This window comes from Musca autumnalis, unplaced genomic scaffold (genome assembly GCF_047663935.1).
Source record: "Musca autumnalis isolate F117 unplaced genomic scaffold, ASM4766393v1 scaffold_1, whole genome shotgun sequence".
NCBI lineage: Eukaryota > Metazoa > Arthropoda > Insecta > Diptera > Muscidae > Musca > Musca autumnalis.
In genome coordinates, this window is record NW_027411644.1 from 153,885,701 (window position 1) to 153,908,939 (window position 23,239).

General features: G+C 38.7%; 1 long non-coding RNA gene across 1 annotated transcript; it reads left to right on the forward strand.

Annotated features, from left to right (window-relative positions):
* Positions 1–20,018: 20,018 nt before the first annotated feature.
* Positions 20,019–21,971, forward strand: LOC141388587 (uncharacterized). The gene is made up of 2 exons (XR_012408899.1): positions 20,019–20,207; positions 20,274–21,971. It is a non-coding gene; the product is annotated as an uncharacterized lncRNA (long non-coding RNA).
* The last annotated feature ends 1,268 nt before the right edge of the window (positions 21,972–23,239 follow it).

A 23,239-nucleotide genomic window follows, 5' to 3' on the forward strand; every position in this document is an offset into this window, starting at 1 on the left:
AGTTGAAATCGAGTGGATTTCGTAAATGTAAACATAGTATTGTACGAATTTGTACAAATTATTGAGTAAACGAACACACCTAATGTCGATGTGTGACTTTGGAGTTAGCATACCGTACAGATCTGTTTGTTTTTGTTTAAGTTTTTAATAAAATATGAATTCTCATGAATGAATTCCCATACATCCCCAGCAAAATGTTCGATGCAAAAGATGCCATTCAATCATGGGTGCAAGGGAACTGGCATGTCATCTTTTTAGCATCATCATCGATGAATTTTATATGAGCGTGGACCGGACCCCAAAAGATGCTATTCATTTTTGGATCCAAAGTATGTCATTTACACCAATGCTTTGACATGTAATTTTCACCAATGCTTTGGCATGTCATTTCCACTAATGCTTTGGCATGCCAATTTCACCAACCCTTCGCAATGACATTATCACTACGACAAGGGTTTTAACAACTTTGATTGTGATTTCGAGTCTCCGACAACATGAAGCCTATTGCAAATAATTAATTTTATATATTTAGAAAAAATTGTATAAATAATAACACAAAATTCATCTTTATTGGATCGATGGGTTCAAATGATGATGAAAAGATCGGATCTTTCACGACTTTCTTTGCATGGGTTCAAATGCTGAGGAAAAGATCGGATATTTCACGACTTCGTTTGCATTGGTTCAAATGCTAATGAAAAGATCGGATCTTTCACGACTTCGTTTTAACCAATGCAAAAGATGTCATGAAATCACGTCATCGCATGGAACCCCTTCCTTCAAACTTTGCTGGGTCAATATTACGTTGACATACGTTGTTATCATGGCACAATAATAACACAGCAAAAAGTTTGCATCCGCGGATGCAGTTGAATCACTACAAGTGTACGGTACATTTGCCGTTGGAGTACATCTTTTCCTATGAATTCACTTATGAATTTTACAAGAGAGCGCGCAGCTAGGATGCACTCTATTTTGCTTCCACAGCACTCAGCTAGGATGCACTCCGTTTTCGATCCAAATCAGTACTTTTTATGTAGTATTTTGGATTGAATTTAAAGGCACTCTTCGGATTGTGTTTTTAATCAATTCAAAGATGCAGTAAAAATGCAAGCTAAAGGCCTGCGTACATAAGCTGCTTTGCCTGATTGCCTTGCTTTGCTGCTTCAATAAAAAAATAAAAGAACAAAGAAGGCCGACCCAATTTCCAACTGATGGCAACCCAGTTCGAAATTTCGTCTTTATTCTATTATTTTTATTACGTCAGAAATGAAGCAGGTAAGCAAGGCAATCAGGCAAAGCAGCTTATGTACGCAGGCCTTAAGATCTTAAGATGCAGTGCTTTGGATTGAATTTATATGCATTTTTCGGATTGCATTTTTAATCAGTCTAAAGATGCAATTAAAATGCAAGCCATTGCGAAATATCCTAATATAAATAAAATGCATTTATTATTTATGTAAAAGAAGAACACAAAAAACTTTATTATATAAACATAAATTAAAAAAAAATTCCATTAAATTCAATCACATTTGAGGTTACTTCCTCCGTTCTCGATTTAATCCAAGCGTATCTGATTTTCTTTCATCATCCTAAAGTTTTCTTATGTTGCCTTCCCATCACTAGTTCAGCTTTCGACATGGACTCCAACTACACTCCATTAAAGATTTCCGTCTCGTGAATTACCACAAAAATGTTCGCAACTTAAGTTGTTATTTCTTTATTTTATAACAAATTCTTTGAAATGTATACACTCTTTTTTTTCCAAATTACGTTGTCTCCATAGGAGTTCTTGGTCCACTCCTGCAATGGGTCAGGAGTTAAGCACCACCACCAATTAATAGACATCGTCTATTAGGTTTCGCAAACTTGACCAAACAGCATACAGTTTAGAGCTCGATGTTAGCCTTCTCACAGAAGTCCACCAATAACTTAAGGCCGCTAAACCCATACATTACCACAAAGTCCTCCACCGTGAGGAATTCATATAATTCTGGAAAAGATCTCGTATCATTGTATTTAGAAAAACTAAATAATATATGAGAGGCAGAGTCCTCTGTTAGACAAACATCACAAAGGTTAGATGATACCACGTTAATTTTAGCTAGTGTGGCGTTGCAAAAACAATGTCCGCTTAGAATTCTTTTTAAACTCTTATAATTTGATGGACTCATAGCAAATTTATTAAACCGCGGCGTTCTGGACGTTTTCGGGACAATTTTAAAATAGGTGGAATTACTGATTTGTGCCAAATTGACATACTCTGCGACCATTCTGCCCAGAGTAACCTGGACATTTCATTTATAGCATCGTGTAATGGATATTTGATATCTAAACGTGTGCCAACTGAGGAGGCATTTTTTGCAGCACTGTCTACTATATCATTAAACTTAATGTTTGTATGTCCTGGAATAAAATGGATTTCAATTTGTGACCCAGAGCTATTTACCATTCTTAAGAAATTGTCTATAAGATAGTTTTTGTGTGTCTTATTTGTAAAAGCATGAAGACCACTTAAACTGTCTGTAAGTATAGCAATTTTGGATATGTTGTTTTCCTGTGCGTAACATGCCACTTGATGAAAAGCTAACAACTCTGTTGACATTGACCACAACTCATGATGAAATAATAAGGTGGCGTAAAATGACCAGATGATTGGTTTCAATCTGTCAAATTTTTTGTTATTGTGAATAAATTGCATGAAAACGTAAACAAACATTTTGACATATTGAAGAATTTTTGGCCAAAACAGAGTTGTATTTGTGTTACTTACGTGACCTGTTAGATAGATCTTGCCACAACTTGATGTTGGTCCAAAAAGCTTGAGTAGTGTTTGAACTGATATGGTGAAAAGCAGCCCCGGAGAATTCTTCCGTTACCGAACCATCTGTAAAGAAGATATTGAAGTCGTCATTTAGGAGTTTAACCATCTTTTCCGCAACTAACTGGAAGATGATGTCTTGGCTGGCCTCTTTTTTGCTCCTTACTATTTTGTTGAAAAAGTCGCCATATGTTTTAATATTTATTATATATATTTTAATATTCTGTGTTAGTTCACTAACTGTGTTAGTTGGGCCAATAGCCAATATTCAACAGAATATTTTTGAACTTTCTCCAAACATTAGCGTAGATAGTATTGATTTGATCGTTCTGCTTCATTAAACTTGCTCCAGGCAGATCAAAAGCTGTGCACTTTGCCAGTTCTTTGGCTGTTGCGAGTTCGAATCTGCAGCGAGAAGGGAACTCAGCAGCTAGATGGTATAAAATTGGTTCTGGGGTTGATCTTATTAGTCCTAAGGCTCTTCTTAAGGAACTTTGCACTTTTAGTTTTTGTTCTGATGTTTTCGTCAAGTTAGATATAGTGGAAGCTCCATATTCGATTTTCGGCCTTGCAAAGGCTTTATAAAAGTGTAAAGCGGGTCATACACTATCAAATTGGCTTGTCCATCCGATGAACTCCTCCTGTACGTGTGTGCTTGATAAGTGTGTAGCAAAGCATTCAATCAACCTTCAATCTGCAACCGAAATCTTCAAATTTTCCTCTAAAAAACGAATGAACTTATAGGTCATTTAGATATGGCATCATTAGCCGGATTTAGCCCATTATCAGGTTTTATTTGCTAAATCCAGCTAAAATCTACCAGATTTCCCATACAAAAATAAATCCTCCTATTGAGTGGATTTGTTTTAAATCTGGCATAAATCCTCGTATACAACTCTGTTTTTTGCAACATGTTGCTGGAAAATACAAAAAGTTGCAAGCTGGCACAAGAAACAAGGTAGATGCATCGGTGAATTGCTACACTAAAATAATTTAAAATTTAAAAATTTGTAAACAAGGCGAAAAAAATAAATTTGTTTTGATGTACAAAGTTGATTTTAATCAACCAAGACTAATATTTACGATGTCTAAACGATAAAATAATTCGTTTATTTATTTTATATGGGCAAACTGCTATAAAATAATTCTTTATTTGCTCTTTAGTTAGCATTAGTAGACGAATTCAATTTACAAAAAATTCTTTTGACGTTTCAAATTCGATCAGATGGGCTGATGCATCTACCTTGGTAATTGTGCTATGAACGAACATCAGCTGACTGCCATTTAAATCCTCCAAAATGTATATCTAAATGCAAAGAGATTTGCACTGGATTTATTAAATCCAGTCGAGGATTTATGGCTAGTCTAAATGAACTATTACATTTTTTTATTTCTTTCCAAACTCAATGTTTTCTTTTTTCATAATTTCTTTTTGACAACTTTGGAAATTAACCATATTCATCGGATTGATTGGGTTTCATTTTGAAAATCAAAACTATTTTGATTTTCCTCAATCCATAAAATACACACACACATTATCATATTTTGAAAAATGTACACATACTACTACAAATGTTGACATCAAAATTTGATAGTGTATGGGGCGCTTATTTTGAGAAAAGAACAATTCCGACCGATTGAAGAGGTTGCTGAGTCAATGTGGATTTTGGCGGAACCACTTGAAGCAAGGTGAACCCTTAGATATTTTATAGACTTTTCTTGAACTAAACTTTTATTATTGATGGTGATGTTTAGGTCCTGTGGTCTTCTTCTGAAGTGAATTACACTATTTTTTTTCCAGGCCCTTCACAATTTGGACAAATATTGTCTGGGACGCAGGGTTTGCTGTCTTCGTGAGACCAGAAACATCTTCTGCAATTTGCGGTTTTTTGTTTGCAGTGTTCAGAAAAATGGTTGAACCTGAAACAATTATAACATTGTCTGAAAGAGACAAAATGTTTTACGTCGCGTTTGGTCGAGTAGAAAAATCTTACATACACTCCGGTTCATCTGAATAGAACCAGCCAATACTTGTCTACAAATAACGTTATATCTGACGAAAGGAGAGGAATTGTAAATTATAACTTTGTGGACATGTAGAGTATATAGTAGCCGATATTTTCAATACCTAACATGTTTCACAGGGTGACGTAGGGGATGAATGATACCAAGCAACGGTCTTGACCGGCTTCAACATGGCAAAGCCCAGGATTTATCTTGGTCCCTCTTTCATCTCAAGTGGACACTGACCTCCCCGTGCTGTCACCTGGGGAACTGCCTTTAACACCCGTTAAAGGTAGTGAGCTAACAACGTTAAAAACTTGGGTTTGGGCGTCGGGTTAGTAACATCCTACTATGAAAAAACGAAAGAAAAGAAAAACAAACCCCTCTAAAGTTGACGAACCCCGCAAAAGTTTTAAGGACCATGATCTGCGAATCTGCACCTGGAATGTTCGCACTCTTTATAGAGAAGGTGCAGTCTTCGCATTGGCAGACGTACTTGAAAAGTACAAGGCCGATATTACTGCCATACAGGAAATACGATGGATTGGGAAAGGCGTCACAACAACACCTAAAGGTGACGCACTGTATTATAGCTGCCATGACGTAAAGCATGAGTTTGGTTGCGGATTCGTAGTTAGTCGGAGACTAAAACATCTGGTATCCAGCTTCACCCCTGTGAATGAAAGACTTGCTGCAATTCGAATAAAAGCTAAATTCTTCAACATCAGCTTTATTTGCGCTCATGCTCCCACTGAAGAAAAGGACGAACAGACCAAAGATATATTTTACGAGCGCTTAGAGGAAACATACGACCGTTGCCCTGCCCATGACATTAAAATCATTCTAGGCGATTTTAATGCCAAAATTGGAAAGGAGAATATCTTTGGCCCAACAGTCGGGAAATTCAGTCTCCACAGTGAAACATCTGACAATGGTATGAGGCTGATAGACTTTGCAGCTCCAAAAAACATGGTAGTTAGCAGTACCAGATTTAATCATCTCGATATTCATAAGGGCACCTGGCTGTCTCCAGATCAAAGAACAAGTAATCAAATTGATCATGTTGTAATAGATGGAAGACATTCATCCAGCGTGTTGGATGTACGATCGTTCCGAGGCGCAAACATTGATTCGGACCACTACCTTGTTGCAGCAAAGGTACGTACCCGTCTAAACGTTGCAAATAAAGCACGAACAGACACAACGCGGAAGTTGGACATCGATAGGCTGCAAACACAACAGATAGCCACAGCATATTCCACTCAACTAGCCCAATTGCTTAACGCGAGCACTCCTTGTCCCGATAACATAACAGCACAATGGCAACATATTGCCCACTCCATGCAAACAGCCGCAAAATCCATACTTGGATTCCAGAGACCTCCACAAAGGAATTCATGGTATGACCAGGAGTGTCGTGCTGCTACCGAAGAGAAAAATGCGGCATATAGAGCTACTTTACAATCAGTAGCAACGCGTAGCGCACGAGAGAGATATCGGGAGAAAAGGAGAGAAGAGAAACGTCTTTTCCGCAAGAAAAAGAGAGAAATGGAAAAGCGGGAGTGTGAAAAAATCGAGATGTACAGGAGCCAGAATGAAGTCCGAAAATTCTACCAAAGAGTGAAACATCAAACAGATGGCTTTGGTACAGGCACATCCTCCTGTAGAGACCAGCAAGGTAATCTGGTAACAGATACAGACAGCGTGCTCAGGATATGGAAGGAACATTTCTCCAATCTGCTGGTATCCAATAGTAGCGAAGACGATGATACCACAGATCCAATCACAGAAGATGGTATAGAATGTATACCGCCCGGCCAAGATGAGGTAAAAACAGCAATCAACCGGCTGAAGAATAATAAAGCAGCAGGAGCCGATGGCTTACCAGCCGAGCTGTTTAAATCCGGAGGCGACGCGCTGATAAGGTGTATGCATCAGCTAGTTAGCACCATCTGGCAGGAAGAACGCGTACCCGACGATTGGAACCTGAGCATCCTATGTCCCGTCCACAAGAAAGGAGATAAGACTGTATGCTCCAACTATAGGGGCATAAGTCTTCTCCCTATTGCCTATAAGATAGTGTCAGGGATATTCTGCGAACGACTAAAGCCAATGGTCAACGAAATAATTGGACCATACCAATGTGGCTTTAGACCTGGCAAGTCCACCATTGACCAGATATTTACCCTGCGGCAAATCCTCGAGAAGACCCAAGAGATGCAGATCGACACATTTCACCTTTTTGTCGATTATAAAGCAGCATTCGACAGTCCCCTCCGATCAAAGGTATTCCACGCAATGTCTGAATTTGGTATCCCCGCAAAGCTCATCCGGCTTTGTAAGATGACTTTAACTGATACTAGGTCCTCAGTTAAAATTGGAAAGAACCTCTCCGAAGAATTTTGTACCAAAAGAGGTTTCAGACAAGGAGACAGCCTTTCGTGTGACCTATTCAACATTTTGCTGGAAAAGGTAATACGAGATGCAAATGTCAAAAGAAATGGCACAATTTACACCAATAGCCACATGTTACTTGCCTATGCTGATGACATAGAAATCATGGGACGGTCAGTAAAGGAAGTAACTGATACCTTTAGGAAGGTCGAAGCAGAATCTGCGAAAGTGGGTCTGGCGGTAAACGGCGAAAAGACCAAATTGATGGTGTCGACGCGCAAAGCGTCCACAGAGCTCGGGCCAACTGTGGAAGTTGGTACCTACAATTTTGAAGTAGTTAAAGACTTCGTCTACCTCGGCACTGCCATAAACACAACAAACAACATCAGTTGTGAAATAAGAAGAAGAATTGTATTGGCCAACAGATGCTACTATGGTCTAAGTAAGCAATTTAAAAACAAAGCCACATCTCGTCAAACAAAAATAACACTATACAAAACGCTGATACTACCCGTGCTAATGTATGGCTCCGAAGCATGGGTACTTGCGCAAGCAGATAAGGCAGTGCTTGGTGTGTTTGAGAGGAAAATTCTTCGAAAGATCTACGGGCCGATTTGCGTTGACGGTGAATATCGACGTCGTATGAACCACGAGCTATATAAGCTATACAAAGACATGCATATAGTTAAACGTATCGAGATGCAACGATTGCGTTGGCTAGGCCATATCATGAGAATGAGCGATGATGAACCCGCTAAAAAGGCGTATGAATACATGCCACATGGCGGTGCACGCAGAATCGGTAGGCCTAAGCTTCGATGGAGCATACAAGTGGATGAAGAAATGGAAAGGCGCGGTATTCCAAAAAGTCAAGCGAAAAACAGAGAGGAATGGAGATCTTTTCTTAGTTCGGTCTATGGAACAAATGTTCTGTAATGGGCCAACTAAGTAAGTAAGTAACATGTTTCACATATGCGTCATAACGGTACTTTTTACTCGCTTTATTAAAAAAATGTCAAAATATTAGCATGTTTTAATGATTCACCAGGATAGAACCACCCTAAGAATTTACACAAATCCTTTGTTAGATGTGGTAAACTTTAACAAAAAACTATTTATAATTATAAATAAATGCCGTTAGTGTCAATTGCGATCAAATATTGTGCAAAAATTCGTATTAGGGTCTTGAAATTTGATGAAAATCGATGCTTAGAGCTCCAAAACATATTTTTATGAAGAAATCGGTAGAAATAATTTATAAAGACAAAATTTTATACTGAATTATGTTCAAAATTTTCTATACTACAATAAAATTACAAAAAAGTCACATTTGATAGGTTTATGAGTCCGAAACAGCGGGAATATGGTAAAGATAATTCAAAATTCTACCTTTGCAATCCAAAAATTGATATTTATCTCAGGAAAGTGAATGCAAATCGATGGGTTCCACCCAGTTTCGTCGGCTGTGGTCATCTACAAGTCCAAAAAATAAAGAAAATTCTACCGCCGAACGCTTCATGTCACCATCAAGTCCATGGAATTTCAAAAGGTTCTAAGACATTGGATGTGAAGAAACAGCTTAGCGATAGGGGAAGGCAGACGTTAATTATTTCGAAAGGAAAGGGTTTAATTTTCATGGTTATGATGTTCACACATCTTTTACTCATAGCATAAGTACCGAAAAAATATTTCTGATCCGTTATTACACAAAAAAGATCGCCTTTGTTTCTGTGCTTTCCATGTCATGCGATATCTTCTAAATCAAAGCCCTTGATGTTGACATGAAGCGTTCGGCGGTGGAATTTTCTTTATTTTTTGGACCTGTCCACAGCCAACGAAACTGGGTGGAACCCATCGATTTGCATTCACTTTCCTGAGATAAAATATAAAATTTTGGATTGGAAAGGTAGAATTTTGAATTATCTTTACCATATTCCCTCTGTTTCGGACTCATAAACCTATCAAATGTGACTTTTTTGTAATTTTATTGTAGTATAGAAAATTTTGAACATAATTCAGTATAAAATTTTGACTTTATAAATTATTTCTACCGATTTCTTCATAAAATATTTTTTGGTGCTCTAAGCCTCGATTTTCATTAAATTTCGAGACCCTAATACAAATTTTTGCACAATATTTGTCGGCAAAAAATATTAACGGCATTTATTTATAATTATAAATAGTTTTTTGTTAAAGTTTACCACATCTAACAAAGGATTTGTGTAAATTCTTATGGTGGTTCTATCCTGTTGAACCATTAAAACATGCTAATATTTTGACATTTTTTAATAAAGCGAGTAAAAAGTACTGTTATGACGCATATGTGAAACATGTTAGGTATTGAAAATATCGGCTACTGTATACTCTACATGTCCACAAAATTATAATTTACAATTCATCTCCATTCGTCTGATATAACGGTATTTGTAGACAAATAATGGTTGGTTCTATTCAGATGAACCGGAGTGTATGTATTTAGGAAGCTCTGTTCCTTTGAAGAAAATTTTAAGTCTCTGAGTTGGCACACGCACTTTATTTACCATTCTTGTAATTCTTTTAATATTGAGAATTTCTATATCTGATTGTATAGCTTTAAATAACTCATCGTCCGGTATGTCAACTGGCACCCCAAAAATTACACCAATTTTAGATACAAAATGTGGTAGAATTCTTACTAAGTAACCTTAATCTGTAATTTTTGAATCAGTAGAGAGGAAATTTGCCAAGGAGACGGTTCTGCACGTAACTTTGGCACGACCAAAGCCAATCTTGAAAACGTCCAGAACGCCCTCTATGTTTAATGTTGCGAACAATCTAGATGAATGAATAGTGTTTACTTCCTCGCGGACATTGTTTTGCATACGATCCACATAGACTATATATGGACCTCTATGTTCACGGTCATAGGGCAATTCTAAATTATCATTTGGATTTGTACTTACTGTTTCCGAGGAGATCTTTTGGGTTGTTACATTAATGAGTTGTGAGTTCTGGCATCAAATTCTTTGTTGGCGGCTTATGTGTATTGGTGTATCACAACTAAATGATCAACGGTACTCCTCCAGTATGTAGTTACGTAGGCACTGGCCTACGTGCAAAGTTGGCGTCCTTTTTGACCACCCACGAAGTGAATGCGAGAAGACGCTCCAAAACTGTACACTTTTTTAATCAATTTTGTTAGAAAATGATTCGAATGATTCTATGATGATTTTGATGATTAATTAATGATGAATTTTTTATTTTTTGATTATAATGAATTCATGAATCGGTAAAATGAAAGTCTTTTTTCTTTCTGGGCCTTAAGGCCTGCGTACATAAGCTGCCTTGCCTGCTTACCTTGCTTACTTCTGATAAAAGAATAAAAAGGAAAAGGGCAACCCAGTTTGAAATTTGCTCGGCCTTCTTTATTCTTTTATTTTTATTATGTCAGAAATGTGACGCCGGAAGTCGGACCTCGTTTCCGGCTCACAATATAATATTTTCTAATTGTATGTAAGGAGTTATTACATTTATAAGTGAAGTGAAGAAGAATATGTTATGTCACCCTGTGTTTCGCCCGACACCAAGGGATCACCCTTTGTGCCTGCTCATATGTTTGTTTTCATTTTTTGTGACACTAATGTTGTGCCAGCATTGAAATCATTTTTCAATCTATAGACCCCTACCTGACTGCATGTCAAATATGCAGATCTTTTGCAAACAAATTCTCAAGCCGGCAAGTTAAAATTCATGAAAGGAAGAAAAGTGGATACAATTAAAGTGTGGTAGTGGACAAAAGTAACCTGTGTCCCGTAAAACGCGCGTGTATGAAATACGCAACCACCAACTTAAATTACACAGAACAAAGTGAGGAATTAAAACTCCAAAAGGAATTGAAAGACAAAATTATTCATTTTCTTTTGACATTTTCAGCTTCTCCTCACATTGGCAAAGAACGGTACTCATGACCACATGGTCAGGAACACAGTGTACACGGGGCAATGCTGGACTCGGTTCAATAGGCTCCATGAACTATGCTTGCCATTAGAATCCTCGTTGAAACACCAATATAATTTTGGCAGCAGCCACAAGCAAACCATAACCTACGACAGTAGTGTGTTAGTAGCAAACTCCACCAAGATCTACAAGCCGCCCAAGGGATTCAATGTCCATTGCCTAACATCGGGTACACGCTGAATTTGCCAATGTGAATGAAGGTCGTTCGTTTTGCTGCCGAGAAGAAATTTTTGAAAACTGATTCCACCACCTATCCTCTACAGTTGACACCGGCAATATTTCGAGCCCCATACATCGTGGTGGGCAGACGTAATCACGTGTTTCGCATAACGGAACTTAACGCCAGAAGTCCCAAAGAGCCTCAACATAATTAGAAGATTCCAGTGTATGATTTTTATGCGATTTTGTATGGAAACCTTTCGCCGTCAATAAACGAGGGTAGTTTACGAAAAAGGGGTTTAAGTTTTATCAAGGCACATTCTCAATTTGGGTGCAAACCATCGACTTTTTACTCCGTCCGAGATTGGCCAACCATACACCGGCTCCATACGTCAGTCATCATATGACCCTTTTACAACAACACCATCATCCCTCCGCCTTGCAATATACATCACCATCTGGTACAACAACCTACCTCAACGACGATAACCATCTTCCCTCCGTTACGTCACCACAGCAATTCATAGCCACAACCATCAACAGTATCCCTAAACAGCTTTAATAATAAACACCATCATCATCAATGGTCAACATTATCAACATACACCAGGACAAGTTAATACCAGTGACGACTTATTTGTGGACATCTTCGAAACCACCATCAGTTTCAGCTGTATCATAACCTCATCTGTGACAAACAGGAGCAACAGAGTAAGAGCCCAGTTTAAATTGAACGTAAGTCCAGATAAGAAAGCATTAAAGGACGTAAAGTTTGGTGTGGTCATTTTGAATTATAAATGATCCACAAGAGTAAAGTCCTATATATGACTAATTCATGCAGATTCTTTATTGCACTTTAATGACCAGACTAAACGTTGGTAGTCCTAAAGTGCATTTTTCTTCTCTTGATTTATGACTTTAAACTTTGCGCTCATACGATATTATGTCATTCAGTGAAGCATATTTTTAGGCTTTGCCATTAAAAATATGTTGCACGTTACAGTACTGAACAATCCAAAAGCACATAAAATGTCATGATTTTTATCTATTCTTTTGTACAGTGATTATAAGTATTATTATTATATTGATAAATTATACAAACTATATATATATAAGAAATTATCTACGTTATTACCTTTGAATTGTTACTGCCTTAGATAATCCCATTTATAGTGATTTAAGATCCCTGCCTTAAAGGCAGATGAAATTCTATACGAGCTCGAATAGGGTTAAAGAAATAATTTTGAAGTTTTTATCTGATTAATCGTGCACAATGGCACGAATTAAATGGGAAGATCCATTATAATTTGAGAATGTTTTGGAATTGTTATTTTGGATATTTGCTTTGACACACATCGAATTTAATATAAATTTTTCATAAAAATCGATATTTTTAATATTTGTACCATTCAAGCCTTCTGAATAAACAATGATATATAAAATATGAATACGAAATCAAACATGTTAAGATAAATCAAAAGGTGAGAAGGTAGAGAAAGGTAAGGGGTCAGTCATGTATATCTTTGGGGGTCCTCTTAGTTCAGAGGCCCATTAGGGGGTTCATGTTAGGAACCCATAGGGAGGGCAGAGGGTACCCAAATTCCACCTAGGGGTACCAGCAACAACAACAACAACCAAATTCTATACAACAACAAGGCTTCTCCTGGTTTTCTTATAAATTGATATATTTTTTTTGTATGTGCCCAAGTGCACCTCCTCGCCGCTAGAGCTTAAGCCGGAGCCAAAATAGTCAAATGCCATTGTCACCTTGGTAACCAATAGAGGTCATACTTGCCGGGTACATTACAAAATGGCGCCCAACGTACAAGCCGATGTCTTAGGTTCAACTCCCCTTAATGGGAATTGTTCTTAAGCATTAGGTGTATGAATTTTTGTTTGATTGGTTTTCAGTATGTCTTGAGTTGTTGTTATATTACAACATACCAATTGCGACTTAAGGTCAATTAAATTTTAACATCATTTCTTGAATTTCATCTTAAAGAAAAAGTGTTTTAGTCGTCTTGCAAGCCTGAGTTTATGTCAAGCTGCAATTTTGTGACAAAACTCCTACGTTATTGAATTCATACTTCGATTTTCTTTAAAGCTTTATAATATATTGTCATCTGCAGTTGATTATTTATGTTCATTTGCATGATTTGCGATATTATAGATGCTTTAATATATTGATTTATTAGAATTGAAATTTTTGGGGAAAATTTTTGACTACGCTATTGAAAGATGATGAAGATTGTTTGTTGTTGTTAATTTTTTTTATCTTGGCTGATACCTTAACCTTCTACCAATTACCTTATACATTTTATGAGCAAATTTTGACCTGAGATTATTGGAAAAATTTTCTGAAAGTTATTGAAAATTAAATTTTTGATATTTATTCGATTGTTGGCACGTTTAAGACATAGTGAGTTACCCAGTTTTTTTGGCACCTGCACTAACGAATTCTTTTGGCACAACTTTTTTATTTCTGTCTCCGGTTTGAGAATTGTATATAGCACTTCGTCGTGGAACCTGGTGAAATTTTCGAGATTTTAGTCGAGTGTGAGATTTACTTTTGAATTTCTCGGAACCTTTTGATAGTAAAGGGCCTTGGATATTTTACTATACACTTTGCTTGAAGTTTTCTACAGTAGAATTACTATTCCAATTCAGATAGCTAGAAGCATTGGGTCGTCGCCCACAAGACTTTTGTTTTTTTTTCTTTGTTTTTAAAAGACTGCAGGAGGGGTTTGATAGGCTCAAACTACCGATTGCTAGTTCTTACTTTTAAAATATATAAGCTTTAAGTAGTAATATATTTTTGTTTGTTTTCACGTACACATAGGGTGTACACAGAACTGGACTCACTGTACCCGAAGACTGGTCTTCAGTTCGACTCGAGGTCAGCTGAAGTACCTTAAGGTTGTAGGGGCGGTTAGTCTGGAGAGCCTTCGGACGGCAGCGCTCAACCTTGAGTTGGAGCATTTTCCGTAGGACGGATTGTTGTCTGGTTGTCGATTTCCCAGTGTATCTTTAGAAAGCCGTTCTATGCTTAACTAAGGATACACTGAAGAGACCTCGAGAAACTTTTTGAGGAAATTCTAACCGGCAACAACCACTCTTACGTTTGAACAGTCTACTCCATAGAACAATAGGGGTAGGCGAAGAGAACTGAAGAGCCTATCGAAGTTCTATTTTCCTTTTACCAGCCAAGACTTTATTCGAATATTATTCGAACTAATTTTACCCGGACTTACAAACATTTATACTGATCTACCACAGCCTAGATAATCTACTGTCGCAATTTATTCTGTTTTTCAGGATTTTGAGTTTTTTTTTTTTTGCTTATGAGAAACTTTGCAAGATTTATTGTTTTTTTGGGTTCGATCCTTCTTCGAAATACCTGACCTGTTGGTACCATTTAAATTTTCATATTGAGTTTTGTTGCGTATGAGATTTTCTATATTGGACTTTTCGGAACCTTAAGGCAGTAACCGTGATTGACTGTTTCATCTATATATCTTTGGTATTTTTGTTGAATTTATGGTATCATACCTACCTTTTTGAAAACCTGTCGGTCATTAGAGAAGACATTTTTGGATTTTGAGCTTTTTATTGAAATTTCTTGTTGGACTGAGTAGTACAAGGACATTTTTTTTTTGTAACTTTTGTTGATTTGTGGGACATCATGCAGCCTGCTACAGGTGCTAAGCCAAAAACTTACAGCATTATTACCAGGTCGACAAGTCAAGCAGTGGGAGAAGCTGCTGGAACAGAACCAGGTACCGGATCAGGTATCCCAGCTAGCGCTGATGGCAATGATCCGCCTACACCAAACGAATTTGCAAGTCCACCTACTCTTTCGCAAGTAAATGAGCAACCAAGCACAATTACTAGACCTTCGTTTAGTCCTTTGACCATTCGTGGCAATGATGAAGATCAGGTTGATAGGCTTAGTAGCACAGGAGTTCTTGAGGTAGTTCAGTCCGCCTTAGAGGCCACCCAAGCATCAATGGTTGAAACCATAAAAAAGGAAATGCAGAAAGCGGTTGCTGCTGCAGTTCAAGCTGCTTTTTCTCAATCTTCCGTTCCTCCAGCTAATCCTATTAACAGACAAGAACCACATTCTCAAAGCATTGATTGGCCTCATGATTTGCCACCACTACAAACCGATACCAGACATGCAGGATCGGGTAGTAGAAACCAGGAAGTTCCAAATCGAAATAGGGAAGATTTTAGCAGGCCCAGGTATCCATATCTCAGTAAGTGGGGCATTAAGTTTGATGCCACCCCAAAGACACCAAATGTCGAAGATTTCATCTTTCGAGTAGAAAGGCTTCGAAATAGTTATGGCTGCCCAGAACAAGAATTGGTTGATGAATTTCATCATTTACTGGAAGGCCGTCCTTGTCAGTGGTACTGGGGTCTGATCCGTCAATATCCAAATTTGAACTGGGAGATGTTAAAGCTGTGTATAGTTAGGGAATTCCAGCGTTTTCAATCAAATCTTGATGTAATGAGGCAGATTATGGACAGGAAGCAAGGGAGAGATGAGTCTGCTACACAATATATAGACGCTATAAATAATCTGCGTACTCAATTAAGGGAACCTTTGAAAGATTTTGAAGTTATAGACATCCTCAAAGCTGGATTGAAACCCAAACTTGCCCATTTAACATTTAGTGGCACTTTTTATTCGGTGGAACAATTCCGAAATGAAGTTAGGAAAGCTGAGGAATTTCTGGAAAGGGAATCATCACTGAGATTTAGGACCAACCAACCCCCTCGAATGATAAATGAAATTAACGATTCTGATTTTGATGATTTAGTCCATGATGTTGAGGAGTTGCGTTTACGGCAGAAGCCAACTGGTGTTTCCAAAAATGAGCCTTCACGGTGTTGGAATTGCGGCAGCAATGGCCACATTTTTAAGAATTGCTCCAGTTCTCATCGTTCAGTATTTTGTTTCCGCTGCGGATCACCAGGGGTTACCACCCCACAATGCAATAACTGCAAACAAATTAGTCGTTCTAATGTTTCTAAGTCCGAATCCATAGCTACTCAGACAGTGGATTGACTAGCCTCTACTGATGTTTCCACGCCTACAGATCCAATTCTTTCTGATCCATGTAGAGTATTACCCAGACCTTCCAATAACTTAGCCAGAACCAAACCTGATTTGACCTTGCCATTTCATATTCGTATGGCCAATTATATGAAGACTCGTGATAGAATTTTCAATTCCGAAATAACTGCCGATACCACTGTTTTTGTTTCCAAACGTATTATGAAGACTCGTGAGCGATATAAACGTAGGCGACTTAAAAGGTTATCAATATCGTCTGCTCAATTTTCTGATTTTAAATCAAGTGATCCTCGACCATTCCGGGAAGTTTTTGTAAACGAGATACCCGTGTTAGCTCTTTTTGATAGCGGTGCTAGTGTTACCTGCTTAGGTAAAGACTCTTTATCCCTCGTTGAAAAGTTGAAGTTGGACATTATCCCTGTTTTTAAGTGTACAGTTGGCACAGCTAGCGGCGAACGAGTTTCATGCAAGGGGAAAGTTAAAGTAGATCTGTCATATGATGGACAGACTAAAAGCATGGAGATTTATTTAATTCCGGGACTTGAAAACGCCATGTACTGTGGTGTAGATTTCTGGAAGGAATTCAAGGTTGCACCAAAACTAGTCAGCAGTGTAGATATTGATCCCCAGATTAAAGTTTCTGACATGCATGTTTTGTCTCACGATCAAATGATTGCCCTTGAGAAAGCCAAAGAAACATTCAAAGATTTCGAGAAGTATGGTCTGGGAAAGACATGTTTGGAAGAGCACGTTATCGATACCGGTAACGCGGTACCCGTTAAACAACGCCACTATGTGTGTCTCCAGCCGTCGAATCTTTGATTTACAAGGAATTAGATAGAATGTTGAGCCTTGGCGTAATCGAACCCAGTACAAGTCCCTGGAACTCTCCCGTCACTCTGGTTCGGAGAGGTGAGGAAAACAGGCTGTGTTTAGATGCACGCAAACTAAACGAATTAACAATTAAAGATGCTTATCCGCTTCCGTTTATTGATGCGTTACTTGGTCGGCTTCAGGATACATATTTCATTTCCAGTATCGACTTAAAAGATGCGTTCTGGCAGGTTCCCCTAGCAGTCGAAAGCCGTCCGAAAACTGCGTTCACAGTGCCGGGGAGACCACATTATCAATTCACCGTCATGCCGTTCGGGTTGTGTAACGCAGCCCAGCGGCTATGTCGGCTGATGGATAAGGTGATCTCACCGGACCTGAAGAGCAAAGTTTTCGTGTACCTTGACGATTTGCTGGTAGTCTCACCGGACTTCGAGACCCATGTCGAACTTCTTCGCAAGGTTGGCGAGATGTTAACTAGGGCGAACCTGACCATCAATCTGAACAAATCGAAGTTTTGTCGACGGGAATTGAAATATCTCGGATACATCGTTGGTGAGGGGAAGTTAAAACCCGATCCGTCTAAAATCAATTCAATTACTGAGATCGCCATTCCAAAGAACACCAGGGAAGTTCGACGATTCCTAGGCATGACATCGTGGTTTCGTCGTTTCATCCGGAATTATGCGGAGATAACAGCACCAATCACAGCCACTTTGAAAAAGGGCAAAGTATTCTCGTTTGACAGTTCGGCTGTAGAAGCCTTCAATAAATTAAAGGTAGCGTTGACTACCAGCCCCGTCTTAAGTCATCCAGTCTTCGACAAGCGTTTCTACGTCCAATGCGACGCCTCCAACCTGGGCTTAGGTGCGGTCTTGTACCAATTAGACGCTGCAGGTCTGGAACGTCCCATTGCTTTTCATTCCGCTCAGTTGTCCAAGGCGGAACAAAATTACAGCGTCACTGAGCGGGAGTGCTTGGCCGTTATCAGTGCTATAAAGAAGTTCCGTCCCTTTATAGAAATGATGCCTTTCACTGTTGTAACGGACCATAGCGCTTTGAAATGGCTAATGGGACAGAAGGACCTCAGTGGTCGATTGGCAAGATGGAGTTTGAAGCTCCAGGCGTACAATTTTGACATCCAGCACCGTAAAGGGTCTCAGAACGTTGTCGCTGACACTTTATCGCGGTTGCACGTCGATGAAATTAATATGTTCGTAGATGAGAAACCACTGATTGACTTAAATTCGCCCGATTTCAAAAGTGAGGAGTATACACAACTGATAGACATGGTAAACGAAAACCACGATAGTCTACCGGACTTAAAAATTTCAGATTCGTTCGTTTATAAAAAGACTAGTCCTTCCGACGGCACACCAGTGCATGAAAATTTCACTTGGAAACTTTGGGTACCAACGGGATTAACACCAGCACTTATTGAAAACGCCCACATATCTTCCGTAAAAAGTCATTGCGGTATAGGGAGAACTATAGCGATCCTAAAGCAATATTTTTATTGGCCTAGAATGGCCAAACAAGTTCGTGACTTCATTAACTCGTGTATTTTGTGCAAAGAGACCAAGGCACCGAACCACGTTTTACGCCCGAAGATGGGAAGCGAGACCGTCACACACCGACCGTGGCAGAAAATATTCATAGATTTCATTGGACCTTTCCCGAGATCCAGGGCTGGGAACACTTATGTTTTGATTGTTTTAGATCACTTGACAAAATTTGTCTTATTGAAACCGTTAGCCAAAGCTAATTCCAAACAAGTCATACAATTTTTAGAAGCGGAAGTTTTCCATAAATTTGGCGTTCCCCAAGTTGTTCATTCAGACAACGGGAAGCAGTTTACGTCGTCTGAATTCACTAATTTCTTGCACAGGTATGGTTGTAAACCGATTCGTAATGCCGTGTATTCGCCACAGGCGAACGCATCGGAACGCGTAAACCGAACGATCATCGCGGCGATTAGGTCATATGTTTCCGAAGACCAAAAAGACTGGGACAGATTTTTATCTGCGGTAGAATGTTCATTGCGGTCTACAATACACAGTTCCACTGGATATTCTCCGTATTTTTCGTTATTCGGAACACATATGATCACACATGCTAGCGCATACGAACTCGCGGAGAAACTCGGTGTCTTAGAGGACGGATCCGTTGAAGTCATACCGAAACATAATTTACTCGATATAGTTCGAAACACTATTAAGGAAAAACTTCACGAATCTCATGACAAAGCAGCGGCGCGGTACAATATTAGATCTAGAGAAATATCTTTTAAACCCGGACAACAGATACTGCGGAGGAACTTCGTCTTAAGTGACGCTTCCCGCCATATTAACTCTAAACTTTGCCGAAAATTTGTTAAATGCAGAGTTGTACGAAAACAGGGTAACTCTCTATATGAAATAGAAGACTTGCAGGGTAGGAAGATTGGAACATATCATGCGAAAGATCTGCAGCATATAGTCCCAGTGAAGTAGTTGCCCGACTGCATGTCTTAAGGGTCGCGGTTATTCCCTACCTCAAGCACAAGGTTGACTTCCCGAATCAGTAGGCTCCGGCAGGCCTACGCCAACGTGTTCGGGTTTGTTATGTCACCCTGTGTTTCGCCCGACACCAAGGGATCACCCTTTGTGCCTGCTCATATGTTTGTTTTCATTTTTTGTGACACTAATGTTGTGCCAGCATTGAAATAATTTTTCAATCTATAGACCCCTACCTGACTGCATGTCAAATATGCAGATCTTTTGCAAACAAATTCTCAAGCCGGCAAGTTAAAATTCATGAAAGGAAGAAAAGTGGATACAATTAAAGTGTGGTAGTGGACAAAAGTAACCTGTGTCCCGTAAAACGCGCGTGTATGAAATACGCAACCACCAACAATAAAGTTGTTAAATTACACAGAACAAAGTGAGGAATTAAAACTCCAAAAGGAATTGAAAGACAAAATTATTCATTTTCTTTTGACATTTTCAGCTTCTCCTCACATTGGCAAAGAACGGTACTCATGACCACATGGTCAGGAACACAGTGTACACGGGGCAATGCTGGACTCGGTTCAATAGGCTCCATGAACTATGCTTGCCATTAGAATCCTCGTTGAAACACCAATATAATTTTGGCAGCAGCCACAAGCAAACCATAACCTACGACAGTAGTGTGTTAGTAGCAAACTCCACCAAGATCTACAAGCCACCCAAGGGATTCAATGTCCATTGCCTAACATCGGGTACACGCTGAATTTGCCAATGTGAATGAAGGTCGTTCGTTTTGCTGCCGAGAAGAAATTTTTGAAAACTGATACCACCACCTATCCTCTACAGTTGACACCGGCAATATTTCGAGCCCCATACATCGTGGTGGGCAGACGTAATCACGTGTTTCGCATAACGGAACTTAACGCCAGAAGTCCCAAAGAGCCTCAACATAATTAGAAGATTCCAGTGTATGATTTTTATGCGATTTTGTATGGAAACCTTTCGCCGTCAATAAACGAGGGTAGTTTACGAAAAAGGGGTTTAAGTTTTATCAAGGCACATTCTCAATTTGGGTGCAAACCATCGACTTTTTACTCCGTCCGAGATTGGCCAACCATACACCGGCTCCATACGTCAGTCATCATATGACCCTTTTACAACAACACCATCATCCCTCCGCCTTGCAATATACATCACCATCTGGTACAACAACCTACCTCAACGACGATAACCATCTTCCCTCCGTTACGTCACCACAGCAATTCATAGCCACAGCCATCAACAGTATCCCTAAACAGCTTTAATAATAAACACCATCATCATCAATGGTCAACATTATCAACATACACCAGGACAAATTAATACCAGTGACGACTTATTTGTGGACATCTTCGAAACCACCATCAGTTTCAGCTGTATCATAACCTCATCTGTGACAAACAGGAGCAACAGAGTAAGAGCCCAGTTTAAATTGAACGTAAGTCCAGATAAGAAAGCATTAAAGGACGTAAAGTTTGGTGTGGTCATTTTGAATTATAAATGATCCACAAGAGTAAAGTCCTATATATGACTAATTCATGCAGATTCTTTATTGCACTTTAATGACCAGACTAAACGTTGGTAGTCCTAAAGTGCATTTTTCTTCTCTTGATTTATGACTTTAAACTTTGCGCTCATACGATATTATGTCATTCAGTGAAGCATATTTTTAGGCTTTGCCATTAAAAATATGTTGCACGTTACAGTACTGAACAATCCAAAAGCACATAAAATGTCATGATTTTTATCTATTCTTTTGTACAGTGATTATAAGTATTATTATTATATTGATAAATTATACAAACTATATATATATAAAAAATTATCTACGTTATTACCTTTGAATTGTTACTGCCTTAGATAATCCCATTTATAGTGATTTAAGATCCCTGCCTTAAAGGCAGATGAAATTCTATACGAGCTCGAATAGGGTTAAAGAAATAATTTTGAAGTTTTTATCTGATTAATCGTGCACAATGGCACGAATTAAATGGGAAGATCCATTATAATTTGAGAATGTTTTGGAATTGTTATTTTGGATATTTGTTTTGACACACATCGAATTTAATATAAATTTTTCATAAAAATCGAAATTTTTAATATTTGTACCATTCAAGCCTTCTGAATAAACAATGATATATAAAATATGAATACGAAATCAAACATGTTAAGATAAATCAAAAGGTGAGAAGGTAGAGAAAGGTAAGGGGTCAGTCATGTATATCTTTGGGGGTCCTCTTAGTTCAGAGGCCCATTAGGGGGTTCATGTTAGGAACCCATAGGGAGGGCAGAGGGTACCCAAATTCCACCTAGGGGTACCAGCAACAACAACAACAACCAAATTCAATACAACAACAAGGCTTCTCCTGGTTTTCTTATAAATTGATATATTTTTTTTGTATGTGCCCAAATGCACCTCCTCGCCGCTAGAGCTTAAGCCGGAGCCAAAATAGTCAAATGCCATTGTCACCTTGGTAACCAATAGAGGTCATACTGGCCGGGTACATTACAAATACTTTGCGTTTATGTTGCCTTGGTAAGTTCTCGGTGTCATCGATGAAATTGAAAAACAACTTGCCGTTGTCCTAGCAGCGACACTAAGATTAACGTCGGTCGCCTCAACATCTGCATTTGAGTCAACAACATCCAACCAAACGTGCATGCCTATGGATAACCAGCTTATGTACGCAGGCCTTTAGCCCTTGATATCTTTTTTTTGTTTTAACCACTATAGGTGTTGATTGTGATTCATATTTTATGTGCAAACAGTTAATTAATTTATTCAAAGAAAGCACAATGTTTTAATGCAAAGTTTATATCTTCACACAAATATTAATTTCACAAAGATTTTATTAAGGCACAGATTTTATTCTCTTGTTTGCAAAAATGCTTATGTCTTCGCTGTTCGGAAGTTGCTAAGAGAATGTGTATACACTCTTGCTTATCTTTTGAAGAAATGTGTGGGGATCAACCAACTGTTTTTTTCTGTAGGGATCTCTACAGCAACTGCTTATAAAATGCATCGAACGGCGTGCATTTTTCATAATTCTGTTGGACTACATCGAAAGATGTTGTGAAATCATAACTCCAATTGCACAACTTCCAAAATTTTTTGCTGGGAAAGGTACAACGCCAAAAAACAGCTGATCATCATATTAGTTGTCATAATGCTTTATTGTGAATAAAATCGCATACAAAATGTAAACAAGCAATTCACAGTAATGCATTATTGTCCCGAGGGTGTTTGTCAGTTCTCCTACCGGGCGCGTCCCCACCGGCGGATAGGGGGAGGTGGATGGTCGTGCTACTCTATCATTTACGAGGGAAATCACTTATGACATGACCCGTCTAGGGTGGAGTGGCACGACCACGACCCGCGGACAAAAACTGACTATGGGTGTGTTCCCCTAAAACAAAAAACAAACA